The sequence below is a fragment of the Pipistrellus kuhlii genome, unplaced genomic scaffold, assembly GCF_014108245.1.
Source record: "Pipistrellus kuhlii isolate mPipKuh1 unplaced genomic scaffold, mPipKuh1.p scaffold_m20_p_4, whole genome shotgun sequence".
Lineage (NCBI taxonomy): Eukaryota > Metazoa > Chordata > Mammalia > Chiroptera > Vespertilionidae > Pipistrellus > Pipistrellus kuhlii.
The window spans coordinates 9,518,074-9,535,209 of NW_023425540.1; the positions used below are offsets into that span (position 1 = coordinate 9,518,074).

At 36.5% G+C, this 17,136-nt stretch overlaps 1 protein-coding gene across 1 annotated transcript in view; it reads right to left on the reverse strand.

Annotated features, from left to right (window-relative positions):
* HCN1 (hyperpolarization activated cyclic nucleotide gated potassium channel 1) overlaps positions 1-17,136 on the reverse strand; it is a 272,628-nt gene that overhangs the window by 234,848 nt on the left and 20,644 nt on the right. The window lies entirely within an intron of this gene.

Here is a 17,136-nt window from a genome sequence, read left to right on the forward strand (position 1 = left end):
TAAGCCAGGGAGAAGTATAAGACCAGAAGACCTAATTTAAAAAATGCTTTTGGTAAGATTCTTTGAAGGTGTCTTAAAGAACTTTATATGCCAAATTACCAATCATATATTAGAATAAACAATAATAAACAGGGTGTACTAAAAATACTGGTACTTCAAATTTATCCCTAGAAGATTAGGTCAAATATGAATTCTAAAATCAGCCCTAGCTTCACAGTACTCCAAATATGTATGCTTTATTTTTCTTCAGTTTGAAGTAGGAAAAGTAATATTTTTCTGAGGCTAAAAGTAATTGAAGAGACTCTATCTTTGAAACTAGAATCTATGTTTACTAACTATCTTTTGAAATATTCTTATCTCACTTTTCATTAAAATTGGGAGAAATACCAGGAACTTTCAGGTTATTCCAAGTTAATCTATTGTAATTAAATTCTTCAGAGATGATTATGTAATTTTCATTTGTATTCTTGCAAAGAATATTGACATTATAAATAGACTATTTATACTTGTGGCAGTATATACTTCTAACAATGAAGAAGCAAATGCACTGATATAACTCTTATTTTTTTAATATATTTTATTGATTTTTTTACAGAGATGAAGGGAGAGAGAGAGAGAGCTAGAAACATTGATGAGAGAGAAACATCGACCAGCTGCCTCTTGCACACTCACTACCAGGGATGTGCCTGCAACCAACATACATGGCTTTGACCGGAATCAAACCTGGGACCTTTCAGTCCACAGAATGACGCTCTACCACTGAGCCAAACCGGTTTTGGCTGATATAACTCCTTAGTAATGAAAAGTCTGAATAGACATGAGTTACTTTGTCTCAGTCATATGTGTCCTTTTTTGGAAGTTCAGTTGCATAAGAGACAGAAATTTCTGTTTACCTAAGTATTTTAACATTAATTTTTCCATGAGATTACTTGAGCCACTTTTGGAAGGGCATACATTTGCATAAACCTATCGAAGTTTCTACCATCCCTAATTATGAATGGCTCCTGGATTAAAGTAGTAGTATAAGAACTATAAAAGGCACTCTCCCCCACTTGTCTCCAGATGCCCCCCAAGATCAGATCAAAGGTAAATGTCATTTTAAAGACCTTACCAGCCTTTCCATCAAAAGGTATTTATACATTTAGGGACAAGCATACAAATAGCCATGTTAATTATGCATCATCATACACTGCCATTTTCAATGCAACTTTCTCTCTCTCTTTTATTTTCATTCCCTCAATGGAAATATGCAAAATGTGCCCCTTAATATACCAAGGACAAACAAGAAATAGTTTAATGGTCATTTCACATGGAAGTTGATGTCACTGAGCTCTAGTGTGAAATCAATCGAGTATGCACTGAGGATTCCCATCTTGTGGTTACTCTTAGTCTCTTCTGTGGGCTCCTGTCTCGGCATCTCCAGAAGGTTGCTGTTCCCCTGGGTGTCAGACATGGTGGGCCTTTTACCTCCTACTCCACACAGACTCTTTGGGCAATACCATACATCCAGCCATGTCTTCCATGGTTCTCTTGTAACTGATGACCCCAGAAGCTTTATCTCTATCCACTGCTGCCTTTAAGCCTATTGAACCTACCCCCTTGCCTATCTCACACTCTGATTAAACAGCATACCAGGCTCTGATACAATATCTCACCTCCCACGTGTCCTCCCCATGCCCCTCTGCCAAGGAAAAGAAAAACTCTATACCTGATATACAAGTCAGAAAGCTTAGAGCCATTCTAGATAATTCCCTGACCTGAATCTCATGCTCAGTCACCGTGGCTGTTTGGTTTTAATACCTAAACGTAAGGTGGATTCACCCATTTGCCCTTTATCATTCCCACTGCAGCTGTCTGCAATGAGAAATTCTTACCAGCGTTTGAATTTGAAGACAAGTTATTTAAATTCTCTACCAAATTGTCTCTTCTGTAAAATGAAGATTATTATGGAACCAAACATGTAGAGATTTATAAATTAAATAAAATAATATATATAAATTACAGATCCTAGCATATAACAAACTGTAGACACAATGCTGGTGGCCTACTTAGTATTAATTTAGCTTTCCTTACTAAAACAATTCCATTTTTATGGGGATTAACCAGGAGCCCATTGAAAAATAATCCCTTTCATATGCATGTGTTTTGTGTGTTGTTTTTTTCTGTCATTAAGATGGAAGCTATTTTTAAGGAAAAATAATATTCTATCCATCTTAGTCAATAAAGGTGAAAAGGATAAAGTGCCACCCAATCTTTATTATTGCAATAATGTTTATCACACCATAGCTTTTTATTACCAGGATTTAATATGGTCTGAAGCCATTAGCTATATTGACATCATCATTAAGGCCCATTGATCCTTATCATTTCCTCTTAAAATATCATTGACTCTATTTCACAGATACAAATACAGGTCTCAAAATAGACTTTGCATAATGTAACTCTTCACTTAACATACATTCATTCATTCTCTGCTAACCAAGAAAAATATAGTTAACACCCACTCAGAAGTGTTATGTAACTTCTGTTTTCAAAACAATTCATATGGGCCTAGCTGGTTTGGCTCAGTGAACAGAGCATCAGCCTGTGGACTGAAAGGTCCCAGGTTCCATTCTGGTCAATGGCACGTGCCCGGGTTAACTTGCCAGGTCAAAAGCCATCCATTACTTTCATTTAAAAAAAACAGGTTGCCCTGATTTTCAAAGAAATAGAGCCTCCAACTCCCTTCCCAGACTCTGCTTTAACACTTTATGGCAAATACCTCATATGTCAAGTAAGAGTACCTGCCAAGCGCACCTGGGTCCATGAACAGGAGATATAGTTACTTCCATCCTGCCTATCATTTCTCCTATTAGCATCACCTCTCCCTCAAGTCCCATTCTGGTGATGAGTTTCATATATTTTCACCAGAACAACATATATTTTCAGTATGCTTCTTCTATTATTACTTCTTTTGGTACTGTTTTTGTTTCTTCCGTCATCACTGGATTTAAATTCATTAAAGTTCAAAACTGTATCTTGTCTTTTGTTTAATTTCTGCAGTCATAGGGACAGTATCTAGACTAGCCAACGCTAAGAAGACAAACTCATTGAACTTTAATGGAAAGCTACACTTCACTGGGGATAAAGAAATGCGTTTTAACAAGAGCCTTTTATGCAGTAAATACTTTCTTAATTTATCTTTTATATAACACTGAATTTTTATTCATTGAGTTTTATGACATAGAATACATTAAAATAAATTAAATAAGAAAACAGATTAAGAATATGTTCTTAGATTAGACAGCCTGAAAACAAAGCAGTTTGGGATTTGACAGTTGGTTTGATATGTTACAAAACCCTCTTCTTTTCATGCTGCTCTACAGAGACAGGGTTTATTTGTAAAAGATCTTAGCTGGATTTTGAAGGCAAACAAATTCTAGTTTTATTAGCTGCGTGGTTTTGGACAAGAAAGGTAACTACAGTGAACTTCAATTTTATTCTGTTACTTTCTTTATAGGAGGACTATAAGCAATGATGTGTGCAAAGTATGGAACCTGTTAGAAAGTTTCTTGATAATTACAGTAAAGTAATAACTAAGTAATCATTTTTACCTCCCACTGGAAGGGGATAGACAAATAAAATAATATTACAATTAAAAATAATATATAGTTAATAACTATTATTTTAATTACTAATAAGTTAATTTTGATAGATTAATTATTCTTATGTTCAGAATCCATTTCCCTCTCTAAGATTTTAGAAGGAAAAAAATGACATTAGAAAGATTCGGTCCTGATATTAAACTGTGAAGAATTCAAATTTCGTCATGCTTCCTTTTTTCTACCTCTTGTATTCCTGGTAAATAAAAACAACCCCATTCCATAACAAGAACTCCCCACTGTCCATGAGGTTCAATGTCCTATTATAATACTTTCTCCAGGTGAAAATATTTGATGTCAGACATTTCTAATCCAAACCCTTAAAGAGATTTAAACAATCTCCATATTCCGCTACTGGCATTTAAACTTTTCTCTCTAAATATTGAATGAAAGGTTCTATTCTCCACTCTTTCTGATGAAATAAATATTTGACATTAAGTAGACTTGTGGTTAAACCCCTGAAATGTAGCAGTTTTATATGTGGCAATTATTTTAGCTATGATTGAAGTCAAATGATGAGTCAAACCTGTCCCATTAGTAATACTTAAGACTCTCATTGAAAAATTATATTTTTAGGTATCAACCACAAATTGAGCATATGTTTGTTAAACTACTTATTTATCAATATAAATGAGTAAATATCTAGCTCATTTAAGATGTGTTTTTTAGTAATGACTGGTTTGGCTCAGTGGAGAGAGCTTCAGCCTGCGGACTGAAAGGTCCCAGGTTCAATTTCGGTCAAGGGCATGTACCTTGGTTTCGGGCACATATCCAGCGGGAGATGTGCAGAGGCAGCTGATAGATGTTTCTCTCTAATCAGTGTTTCTAGCTCTCTGTCCCTCTCCCTCCCTCTCTCTAAAAAATATCAATAAAATATTTTAAAAAAAATAAAATGTATTTTTTAAACACACAGTCCTTGCAACAAAGTTTTGAATTTTATTTAAAACTGATTCAACTTTCAGAAGTCAAATTAATAGCACAGTTATTAAGTACATGTCTTGAGAACTGACATGAAGTGCCTTCTTATAAATATTACATCTCCCTCTTGTACCATCAGTGGCAATTCACCCTCCAAGACTCAGCAGCCAATCCCTGAGCTTGGATCTGATGGGTTCTCAGACACTGTTCACCACCTTATAAACCTCACTATTTACATACTGAATACTCACACAGGGGTTCCCATGCCTGATCTAAGCTGTGCAAAGAACTTTTATTAGGTCTGAGATTTGGTCTAATGCCTTGATATCTCTCAAAGATAAATTCATTGTCAAGAATGGGTAGGGAGTAAAGGTATCAGAAAGCCCAGATCATTCAAATACAGACTTCTGGAAGGGAAAATGTGCTAGCTTTCCTAATATAGTGAAACCTTGCTAATGTAAGAAAGTTTAATCTAACTTATGGATAAAACAGTTAAATCATAACTGAAAACACTGAAATGCTTTCCAATTAGCATAACAATTTTCCAAATGAGAATATGAGATGGGTGAGAGCTACACTATGTCATAGATAATCTTATTCATTAAAATGAGTGATGGGATAGAAACATAATCCATATGAGGGTGTGAAGAGCTAGACTAAGCCCCTTCCTCTGTAACTGCACTTTTTCACTGTGTGCTAATCCCCCCACTGCCGATATGAATGGTTTATATTGGTCCATAGACTCTTGTCTGTTGTTTATTCACAATTCTGTTCATTCCTTCTGCCAGAAACCCTCTCAAATCTTTGGTTCCTATGATTCTGTATTTTCGTCACTCCTCACTCATATTTATATACCAGGAGAAATGTGTTTTCCTCAACCTTTACCTAAGTCCTATTTTTCCTACATTAAAGTATGCATCCCGTGACCATCTCACCCAAGTTCTCATCCCTCTATTCACTCTCTCCTTTAGCTTCATCAACCCCTACAGGCTGAACAAAAATGTTAATGTAAATGGTTATCATATCTCTGCCTGGTCTTGACATCTGAGATGGAGTCATGCATTTTAGCTAAGCCCTGTAATGTTAGTGGCCTTTAGAGGTCCCAATGAAATAGCTGTCTCAACAGGCTAAAACCCAAACCAGTTTTACCTTTTGACCTTAAACTAATTCTCCTGGCATTTTTATTTCTCTTTATTATAGCATGTCTGCTTTTCTTTCAGCTAGCCACTGGGCATACAACTTAATAATGATTCCTGACTCCCCTGTGGCCGGCCCTGCATTCAACCAGTCTTATATTCCTTCGGATACAACAGTTTTTATATTCAGTTTTTCATGTTTGTTCCATTGCCATCATTCTCCAAGAAGTTTTTATGATATCATTATTCTGCTTACTAATTTTCCTGTTTCTACCTGCCCCAGCAAATTACTTCCTATTTATAGCCACCAGACTTCCTATTGCTTGCGAAACGAAGTGTAATCACTCAAATCCTCTACGGCTGGCTTGTCCCAATTCTTTACCTTGAAGCTCATCATTTTGTGTGTACAAGGTCCTCAGGTATAATACAAAAATACTGTTTTTTCAGATGCCTCATCTTTGCCATTGCCCAAAAGATGTCTGGGGTTTACTTCTCCTAAAACCCAAACTCAACCTCCACATTTACTACATTACTTCAGTGGTCAAGTACAATGCCAAGTGCTTCCCACCACCCTCTTATAACACATTCCCAGTCCTACTGGAGTTTATCTCCTCTCCTCTCAAACTCCAATCTCAGTTTCTCTATGTGATTTCAAGCACTGCAGACACCTACTAGTGAACACCATAATTTAGTGCAATAGGGGCCAATGAATGAAAAATGACTGTAAATACTGCTTTTGTGCTTCTTCCTAGCCTAATTGTATGCCAATCTTCTTTATATTTAAATTGCCTAGCAAATAATATACATATTGCCAATTCCCCAATGATAAAATTTTAAATTAATGACATTTATGCTTATGAAGATGTACTAATATTATACAATTTTAATTAATATACATATGATAATTTGTCCTTTTGGATGATTTTGAAATTAAAGGACAAGCCTCCTTTATTTCTCCTTGCTGGTAGAATTATGATGCATACTTTTAAACTTATAATTTTCTTGCTTTAGACAACAGAATGATGTCATTCAAGGATATTTTCATTTTGTCACTCAAATTTACTTCAAATGAAGGCCACAACTTTCATTCCACTGAATCAAAACATCTGTTTACCCCTAACTGTTACACACAAAATAGATTTCTATACGTCTACTGCTTTCATCAAAGATGCAGAATTAAGAGAACTTCCTGAGGACTGAATAGGTCTGTGCTGCAGGATTCTATTTTTGTGACAACAGAGATTTTTCATAAAAATCCTGAACTTACAAAAGGAAAGCAGAAAATGCATAAAACAGCTCCTACTGTTTAAGTTTACATAAAAATTGGACTTTAAAAATCTGATTTAAAACTACTTTTTGGCTTCTCAGTATTTTTATTTAATTTGTCACTGAGTGATTTTCAAAAATTTAAGTCTCTACTTGGGACTCTCAGAACTTTATTCCTTAAAACATCGATTTTCTCAACTGGCATGCCACAAGAATTTATAAAATGTGCTAACTATTAAGTCAGAGGCACTGACCTTTTTTCCCTTAGATAGTCAAACAAAACAAGCAAACAAAAAAAAAATGACAACAGCCAATTCAATAGCCATATGGTGTGAATGAAACAAAAGTATATCTATTGTTGTCATATTTGCAAAAATATATACTTTTGGTGTACCACAGAATTTCAGTAGTGTATGTATGTATGCCACAAGATGAAAAGGTTTGAAAATGGCTTCCTTAAAGGAAAGCAAATATATTGTCAGTGGTCATGTCAACCAAAATGCATTCCTGACCATTCATTATTGGGCAAAAATTCAGTAAGTTCATGTCCATTTTAAAACTGTTTCCAAGGACAGACTAAGGAAACCTGACACTGGTAATCTTAATGATAGGGAGTTTCATGACACAGACACTGAAGGCACCTTTATCTTGAAGCTCAATTAATGATTACCCATTGCTATCGGCTTTCTATTTGCTGATTACTTTCATCCAACCACTGAGATTTTGAAAAGAAGGAAGATGACAGAATTCTTCCCTGTCTAAATACAGAGCTAAGCTACAGCTTATTCCAGTTTGGAGATTTTAATTTCAGAATGATTCTTCTCTTGTTGCTACCATAACCTTTCCCAGGCATGGCTTGTTTTCAAATCAGAGTTTATCTTGTTACTGATAACACAGGTCACTTCCCATGTGTTTCTTGTTACTCTGCAGATTCCAACAAACCCATAGCCTCTTAATTCATCCTCAATCTGTCAATGCCACAAGGTTCATTGCACTATCGCTCTAGTCACTAGTGTGAGGGTGTGATGGCAGATACAGAATCAATGCCCAAGCATATGAGTGTGCCCTTAAGTCTACAAATATCTACATTTTAAGGGAGTTTTGGCATGTGGTAATGATTTTTATTTCTGTATATAATAATTTACCTCACTAAAGATTGAAAAGCATGGCAGCTCCAGGGCAATAAAGCATACGTAACATTTATCAGATAATAGGCACTGTGTAAACACTGTCTCATTTAATACTCAAAACAGGCAAAGAGGTAGGCAGCATTATCTAAATTTAACAAAAGGAAATGGAAACCCATCCAGCTGAGGACTGTTTTTAAATTCATGCAGGTAGGAAATAACCCATGCCCAACTTGCACACACACACACTCCTTCCAGCATATTCAATGCTTGAGTAAATGATTCAAGGATTTAAAGTTACATTAAATAAATAAATAAATTCCCACATGAAGTAGAGTAGCATAACCACACTTTCACCAGTTATGATCCATCACCCTCAAAATAAAAACGTAATTGCTTTCACAATGGAAAGTTCCAGCCCTGACAGGAAACAGACAATGATGCTCTAGGTAGAATTCAACGGCTGGTCTTTGGTTTGTGTGCTTTTCAATGTGAGAGACATTGAAGTTCTGCCTACATTTCCAGAGAATCAATGTGACAGCTCACTTGTTCCAATGCCCATGTGTTAGCAAGCATCTTCTACATAAAGAAGCTATGGGATAGTTTATTTATAAGAGGACTTCTGAATTCTTTCTGCTATGGCGATAGAAAGATATCTCTCTCGTGTTTAAACAAAAATGAATTCTGATGCTCTAAAGTAGGGGTGTCGAACTCAATCAGAGAAGGGGCCAAAATCTAAAATCCAGCCTAAATCGCGGGCCTAATGGTTTACTGAACAGTCATAAACTGTCATTGTGATGGAAACGCAGCGGAGTGCAGTGATGACAGCGCGGTGCAGGCCACATTGCAAGGCCTGGCGGGACGGATTTGGCCCGCAGGCCTTGTGTTTGACACATGTGCTCTAAAGGCATAAAGCACTTAGAAAGTAAGCATGAAATTTGGTATCAAGTATTTTTTTTCAAAATTGTTAAATTGTAAACATTCCAACCAATATGTGTTGGCTATCTTCTACATATCAGGTATGGTTCTACACACTCTAAGAAATGCAAACAAATTATATATCAATTCTTCTTTCATGAACTTCCAACTTAATAGGAAAGTGAAGACTTTTATTTAAAATAAACAAGGACAAAATGTAAGACATATTCATAAATAGCAAACGATCGGTAATCTGAGTTTCCAAAGCAGAAAAATAATCTGTCCTTTGTATAAAGAAAGTAGATGATTTGCTGTGAGTACTTGAACTTGCATTCTATTCAGGCACATGCATGAATTTATCAGCAAATAAATGCTGGTGCCTGGGCTTGTCATACAAAGAAACTTACAACCCAGTCCTCAAGAAAACAAAGTCTAGGAAAGACAAACAATAATGTCTCCTAAAAGATTTTAAGTCTATGATAGGTGATGGAAAGATCACTCCCAGGGCACACTAAGAAGTGCCAGAGTCTTCCTTGGGGAAAAGATGGGAGAGGTGGGCAGGGCTTCATAAAGCCACTCAGTTGCTCTTTAACCTACATGCCACAATAGCTTGTTTTGGTGTACACAGACCACCATAGACATTTACTGAGGACTAAATCAGGTTTTCACTAAATACCCACCAGGATTGCCACTATGAGGAATTTTCAATCACCTACAAATGAGTTGAATGAATACGCACTTCAATTCACTTCAGTTCCCACCAAGAATGGATGTGTATGTTTCTGAATAACTGTAATGCCTTTTCTCCCTTTCTCTTTTTTCTGGGCATTTATTAAACTTTTTTTTTTTCTTCAACAGAAATATATCCACAATAGGATGTTGCTCAGGATAACTGAATCCCTCTAATAGGTGGAAGTTGCGCCTTCTTTTTTAGGTACCCCAGTGACCTGCAGGAAATGTTTAAACTGGTTGAAATTTACTGGATTCTATAGGAGGTTTTTGTGATGTAAATATTCCAGTTCATTTTTTAAAGATATAGCTTTTGCCTTCAGAAAAGTGACAGGTTGGAGGTTTGGTTTCTTCAACAGCTAAAAAAAGCAAATAACAAAAACCTGTGGAGAAATAAAAAGTCATGCTTCTCTTGGTATCAGAGAGATAATTGGAAAAAAATAAATAAAGGTCTCAAGTACTGATCTTATATATTTATCAAATATAGCAATTCTTGAAATAATTATTTTGTTATATCTAGAGATGACTAACTCAAAAGTCATTATTTCAAAAACCCATATGGTGTTATACAATAACAGAAAGCATGAAAAGAAATACCAACCTCTAGAATATGATTATGGAAATTAAATCATGCCAGAATTGCTGGCAATTTAAAATTGATGTAAATGTCTAAATTCATATTCCTACCCAATCTCTCTGACCTTTCCTCACACTAATACTCAACCTAGGCATGGAGCTTTAGACTCTAATCCAATCATGGCCCCTGCACACATCCTTCCCTTCATTTCATCTGCACAACTGCTCCCTGAGACTGTGGGGAGTACATTTCACTTATTCTCCTCGTCTTCTCCTTCTTCATCTTCAAGTGGACAAGCAACTCCCCTAGCACATGGCCCAGTATCTCAAATCCATGGTTACTCCCATTTCCCTCAGAACATTTGTGATACATGGACCTTTGAATGCGTTAAACCTAATCTAGATGCAAGCAGTGGCACCTCCAAAGTGCCTTTTTGAATGGGACTAAGGAGTTTAAAATGGGTAATGTGGAAGATGAATGTAGAAAGATTTCAAGTAAAACTATTTTGTTAGCCAGCACTCTGCTTTTGCTTGGCGTTTTAATTTTTGGTCCATAAAAAGAGTCAACATGTCCTGAAGTCACTTACTCACACTTCGTACAAAATTGCAGAACACATTTGGGTGGGCATAACTCTCACAAGCCATGCACTGGTGTTTTATGAAGGGCAAAGACCATGTCTTGTTCTACTGCATTAACATAAACACACACACACACACACACACACACACACACACACACACACACCTATAACAGCACCATACACATCATAAGCCTAGAAAAGTGTCCAGAGACTGAATGAAGAAATGAACTCCAGATGGGGCCAGTGCCCAGTTATACTCCCTAAGTACTTCGGCTCTTCCCTAAGGGACCTTGGCTTTTCCTTCATGAACGCAGGTACACATATGTGTGCACATATACTTCCTTGGTTTTTGGTGTTTTTTTAAAAAATATATTTCTATTGATATCAGAGAGGGAAAAGAGATAGAAACACCAATGATGATAGAGAATCACTGATCATCTGCCTCCTGCACACCCCATACTGGGGACCAAGCCTTCTTGAACTAGTGACTTCTTGGATTCTGGGTTGATGCTCAACCATTGCTCCAGATCCCGCTGGGCAAATGCTTTGTGTTTTAAATGTATGTGGACAATTGTTTCGGGTCTATTTCTCCAACTATAGTGGTACTGTAATCAGGGATCACACCTGTTTCTGCTTCCCACTATGTCACCAACGTAGAACACAATGCCCACCACTACAGTCAACTCTCCAAATATCCACTGAATCAACAAAGTAATTGAGACATGGCATTACAATTCCAGCCTATAAGTATCTGTCACTTGAATATTTTTCTGTTGGGGCATCTAAATATCATGAAAATGTGAATAAGCTGGAAGATGCCCCAAAAAATGGGGGTGGGAGGAGTTACTTAAAGAAATGGAAAGCCTAATTTGTGACAAATGACTTGAAAAACTGAATATAGAAATCTTGTCTAGGTTAAAAGTCTAAAGAAATGTAAATCAACTCCATGCATTCTTAAAGCTAAACAAGGACTTATAGTTCAAGCATAGTTGGAGGAGGAGCCATAAGTGGAGGAGGAGCCTTGGAACCCTGGCTGGTCCTCCAAACCCCAGTGGATTCAAGAACTGAGCTTCCGGGGGTGCAGTAAGAATACTGAGAATGCTTTGGACCTTCTCACTCAGTTGTCAAACTACTATACAGGTGTAAGAGTTTATTAGACAACAGCTACAAAACCACCTTAGCACTCATGAAGTATTTTCACAGTAATCATTCTCACTGTATTTTCTCAACAGTTCTGTGAGATGTAAGGAAATGTTTTTTTAGTCCTCTGTTTACAAATAAGAAACCTGAATGAAACAATAATATGTGACGGACCGCTTAGTGGAATCTGAGACTTGAAGGAGGCTTTTCTAGTCACTAACCCAGGGTTTTTTCCATTCTCTGTCATGCATTACATTTATTTTGATTTGTATTTATTTGCATTTTGCACACATACACAAATATTTTTATGCCATAGACATAGCATAATTCTCCTTGTACAGAGAGGAATGACATGATTGAAAATGATATTAATTATCAAAATAGTCACAAGTGCAAAATTATATATTTATCTCTGACTCCATTCCAAATACCTACTCCTACAGATGCATAAACATCCTAGATGGTGAATCATGATTTGGACTTAGATGACAATCCATTTATTAAATTCCAACCATTATGAACAATCAAGCGTTCTATTGGATAACAAGAGTTTTATTTAATAAGGGTGATTTTGGCATTTTGTAGAATATTTTCCACCTTAATTTATTTTTCCTTTAAAACAATTTCATGGAAAAATATTAGTTATGCATATAAGCCAAAATACTGGTTTGCTATTATTGTGTATTGTCATATTTGTGTTTATTATTGACCAAAAAATATTTTGGTGTTAGGGGAAAAACAAAACAAAACAAAAACTACTTATGAATAAGTGACAGTGGAAAGAAGGCTAGATTAGATGTAGAATGCTGAGCTTCCCCTATTAGTATTATCCAGCTAAACCTAGGAGAAAAATCCCTCAGTCTAAATCTCTGTCTATTCCCTGGGGAAGATGAATTTAGAATGGAGCCAACAGTCTTCTCAACTATAAGAGTTTTGTTGTGTATCAAAGCAAGAATGGAGAATGCAGCAATTTTAAAGAAATGTAATATGGAAACTAATTAGGAAAGGCAGAGAAGATGAGGCAAAGATCCCCATGAAGGAACACTAGGTAAGTGTATGAATATCCAATTTCCAGGAGAAGGGAGTTGAAGGAGTCAAATAAAGCTCTTGTGTCTTAAGTCAAAGAAACTAGAACTGATAATGTGACAGTTTTGAGAGTGGATGTGGGGGAGATTAGCAATTCAATTTTGGTGATAATGAGTTTAATATGTTTCAAGTTCACATAACAGAAGGCAGTTGGAGCTATAATCTTCTGAAACTTAGAAGGGATGCCAGAGCTTGGGAAAACTTTAGGGTTCGGTGTACAGATTTGAAAACCAAAGCCTGGGGAGACATAAGTCCTCCAAGGGAGAAATTGTTCACAGACAAGGGCAAAGAGCCCAAGTGATGGTCACGAGTCAAGTCCACTCTTGGGCAACAAGAATACAAAGCGGGAAATGAGGCTGAGTCGTATTCTCTGAGAAGGAAGAAGGGGCTTGGCGGTGTGATAGGTTAGCTTTTCTAAAATGAAATCACTTTAGAATGAAATACATATTTGTACAAGTCTGTCATTAGGCTAGATTTCAATAACCTAAGCCAAAGAAGGACAAGTTGTCATTGAATTATATTCATCAGTGTGAAATGCTGTTTGAATAATACACCTGAATATAGTATTAGTAAAAGCATAATTGTCATTTCAATCCAACAAAATTTTATCTCAATTCAATAAAAGTTTTGATCTTTTATGCTTTGCAAGACATCACGACAAGCACAAGTAAGATGTATGAAAATGACAAAAAATACAAGGTACAACATAATCAATTTGGATGACAATTAATAGAACAGGAACAAAGCGCTTTGGAAATTGAGGAGAAAGAAACTCATTAGTTCAGAAGACTGAAAGAAGCTGCTGAAGGGATTTAGCTGATCCAGGAATTTGACAGATGAAGATGATGTTGGGGCTAGAGAGAGCATTTCTGACAGGGAAATGGATTAGGAAAGGCCAAGAGGGAATAGATACAGGCACTGTAGACTCAGCATCTGACTTATTCTTGGCAGATAGCAGGTGCTCTCAATATGTTTATTGTATTGCTGGATGATTAAATGAATGAATTTGCATGCAGGCCTTGGGAAAAAAAAAACCACACCTAATTCAATAAGAATGTAGACTGCATCAAAGGGAACAGAGAGAGCTTTGGTTACAGATGATGCTATTGTTTTCTGCCCACCCCACTGTAAAACTTAAACTGCAGAAACCTGAGTTTTAAAATTAATTGAATGATTAAAAGTTGTAGATGAGAATATTTGGCAGAAAATATAATTTCTTATATGTGATACTATAGACACTTCAATAGCCAAATCTTGAAAGTGTACATATTAAATTTCCCTAAAGCTTGAATATCGTCTTCACATAAAATGTATATAAAGACTACATTCGTTTTTATGTGTATGTAAATAGTTCTTTACCCAGCAAGATGGTCATAAGCAGAGATGCTGATTTAAAAATCAGATGTATAGTCCTGCCTGTGTGTTTAAGTGGTTAACCATCAACCAATGAACCAGGAGGTCATGGTTGGATTCCTGGTCAGGGAACTGCCCAGGTTGCAGGCTCAATCACCAGTAAAGGGCATGCAGGAGGCAGATGATCACTGATCCTCACTCATCATTGATGTTTTTATCTCTGTCTCCCTCTTCTTTCCTCTCTGAAATCAATACAAATATATTTTTTGGGGGAAAATCAGATGTATAGAAGTAAAGTGAGTAATGAAATGAGTGCAAATAATTAGATAATTTATCACAACTGATTAATTTTTCTAGACCAGCCAATAATTACTATTAAGTAAACACACATGACCAAATGGATTCCAAAAAAAATATCTTCAAATCCAAAAACAATAGTAGCTTACACATATACAGGGCTGGGCAAAAGTAGGTTTACAGTGGTGAGTACACAAAAGTTTATTCTTGTATTATTTTTTCTTAAGTATTGTATTACTAGAGGCCTGGTGTAAGAAATTCATGCATTTGGAGGGTCCCTCAGCCCAGCCTGTGCCCTGTTGCAGTCCCAGAGCTCTTGGGGGAGGTCTAACTGATGGCTTAAGCCCACTTCTTGTGGGGAGCAGGCCTAAGCTGGCAGTCGGACGTACTTAGCGCTGCAGCAAAGGCAGGAGAGGCTCTGGCCACCACTGCTGTGCTTACCAGGCATTAGCCCAGTTTCTGGCTGAGCAGTGCTCCCCCTGTGGGAGCACAATGACCACCAGGGGGCAGCTCCTGCATTGAGCATCTGCCCCCTGGTGGTCAGTGCACATCATAGTGACCAGTCATTGCACTGTTCAGTCGATTTACCTTTTAGCCTTTTACTATATATTCCCCATAGGAACAGCTATAAACCTACTTTGCCCCACACTGTCTATTATCAACCCAATTTAGAACAAAAGAACTGAGTGATGTCAAGTAATTGAAAATTGGTTAGAGACTTAGGTAAAAATATCTGACTAGAGTAAATATATTTATTTAGCTGGAAAGTACCTGCTTTTGGTCTATTTGTTTAGAACAGATGGTTGCCATATTAAATAATTTAGAAATACAAATGATGTCATGAAAAAACAAAGAAAAATTTTATGCAAAAGACCTGATTATTTAATTAGAGAAGCCTGTAGCTTTTGCCAAGGTCTCTGTGTCTCTGGTTGCTAAAATATTATACTGGTTATCTTTAAAAATAAATAAACAACCCTAGCCAGTTTGGCTTAGTGGATAGAGAGTTGGCCTGCAGACTTAACAGTCCCAGGTTCGATTCGGTCAAGGGCACATGCCTGGGTTGCAGGCTCGGTCCCCTGTGGGAGCTGTGCAGAAGGCAACCAAACAATGGTTCTCTCTCATCATTGATGCTTCTATCTCTCTCTCCCTGTCCTTTCCTCTCTGAAATCAATAAAGATTTAAATTTTTTAAATGTGATACATTTATAAAGTTAAAAGCAAAAGCTTAAAATCAAAATATTAAAAATAAATAAACCTTGCTTCAGAATAATTTTAACTTTATAGGCAATTACAAAGATAGTACAGAGTTCTTTTACCCCATGCCCAGTGTCCCCTATTTTTACATCTTACATTAGTCATAAGTAATGAACCAATATTGATACCTTATTGTTATCCGAAGTTCGTACTTTATTCAGAGATCCCTATCTTTTTTTTTCTTTTCTTTATTTTCTTTTTCTTTTTCTTTTTTTTCTTTTTTTACCAAATGTCTTTTTTCTATCCCAGGATCCTGCCCAGGATACCACATTACAGTTATGTTGTCATGTCTGAGTCCCTCTTGATTATGACAGTTCCTCACACTGTTCTTGATTGTGATGACTTAGATATTTTAGGGGAGCACTGCTCACATATTTTATAAAATACCCTCCATAATTTAGATGTGTGATGTTTCTCTTATGATCACATGGGGGTCCTGGGATTAGGGGAGGAAGACCCCAGAGATTGATGTCATGTCAAGCAAGTTCCTAACTAGCAACGCAGCTTCTCAACATAACCTTGATCAACTATCATGTCATGTCAAGCAAGTTCCTAACTAACAACGCAGCTTCTCAACATAACCTTGATCAACTGGCTCTATTGTGTTGGTCAGGTTTCTCACCAGTACAGTGAGTCCTATTTTCACTCTTTCTTTGAAATAAATCACCATTGACAGCTCACAATCAGAGAATGGGGAGTCACAATGCATTCTTTGAAAGTTGAATAGCTTAAATTATTTGAAATTCTTGGACAGGGATTTTTGTCTCTTCTCCATTGATTTAACTCAGTTATTTTACATCAGTATGGACTCCTGAATACTAATTTCATATTTGGCTTATAAATCCATACTAGCTTATTTAGTTGCACAATTTGTTCCAACTTGGGTCATTTGCAGCTCTGTAGGTTATCTTTCCAAATTCCACCCAAGCATCCCTAGTCATTAGTAGCTTTTTCAAGGAGCACAATTCTTTGCTTGTATCAGCATCACAAGTTGGGGGTCAGAGGTGACAGAGAAATGTGTTTGTCTTCAAATAAAGTTTTCTGTAGCTACAAGCAACTGATAAAAAAACATCCTAAAATAGACCTCTAGGCAACCATCACAAACTTGACTTTAT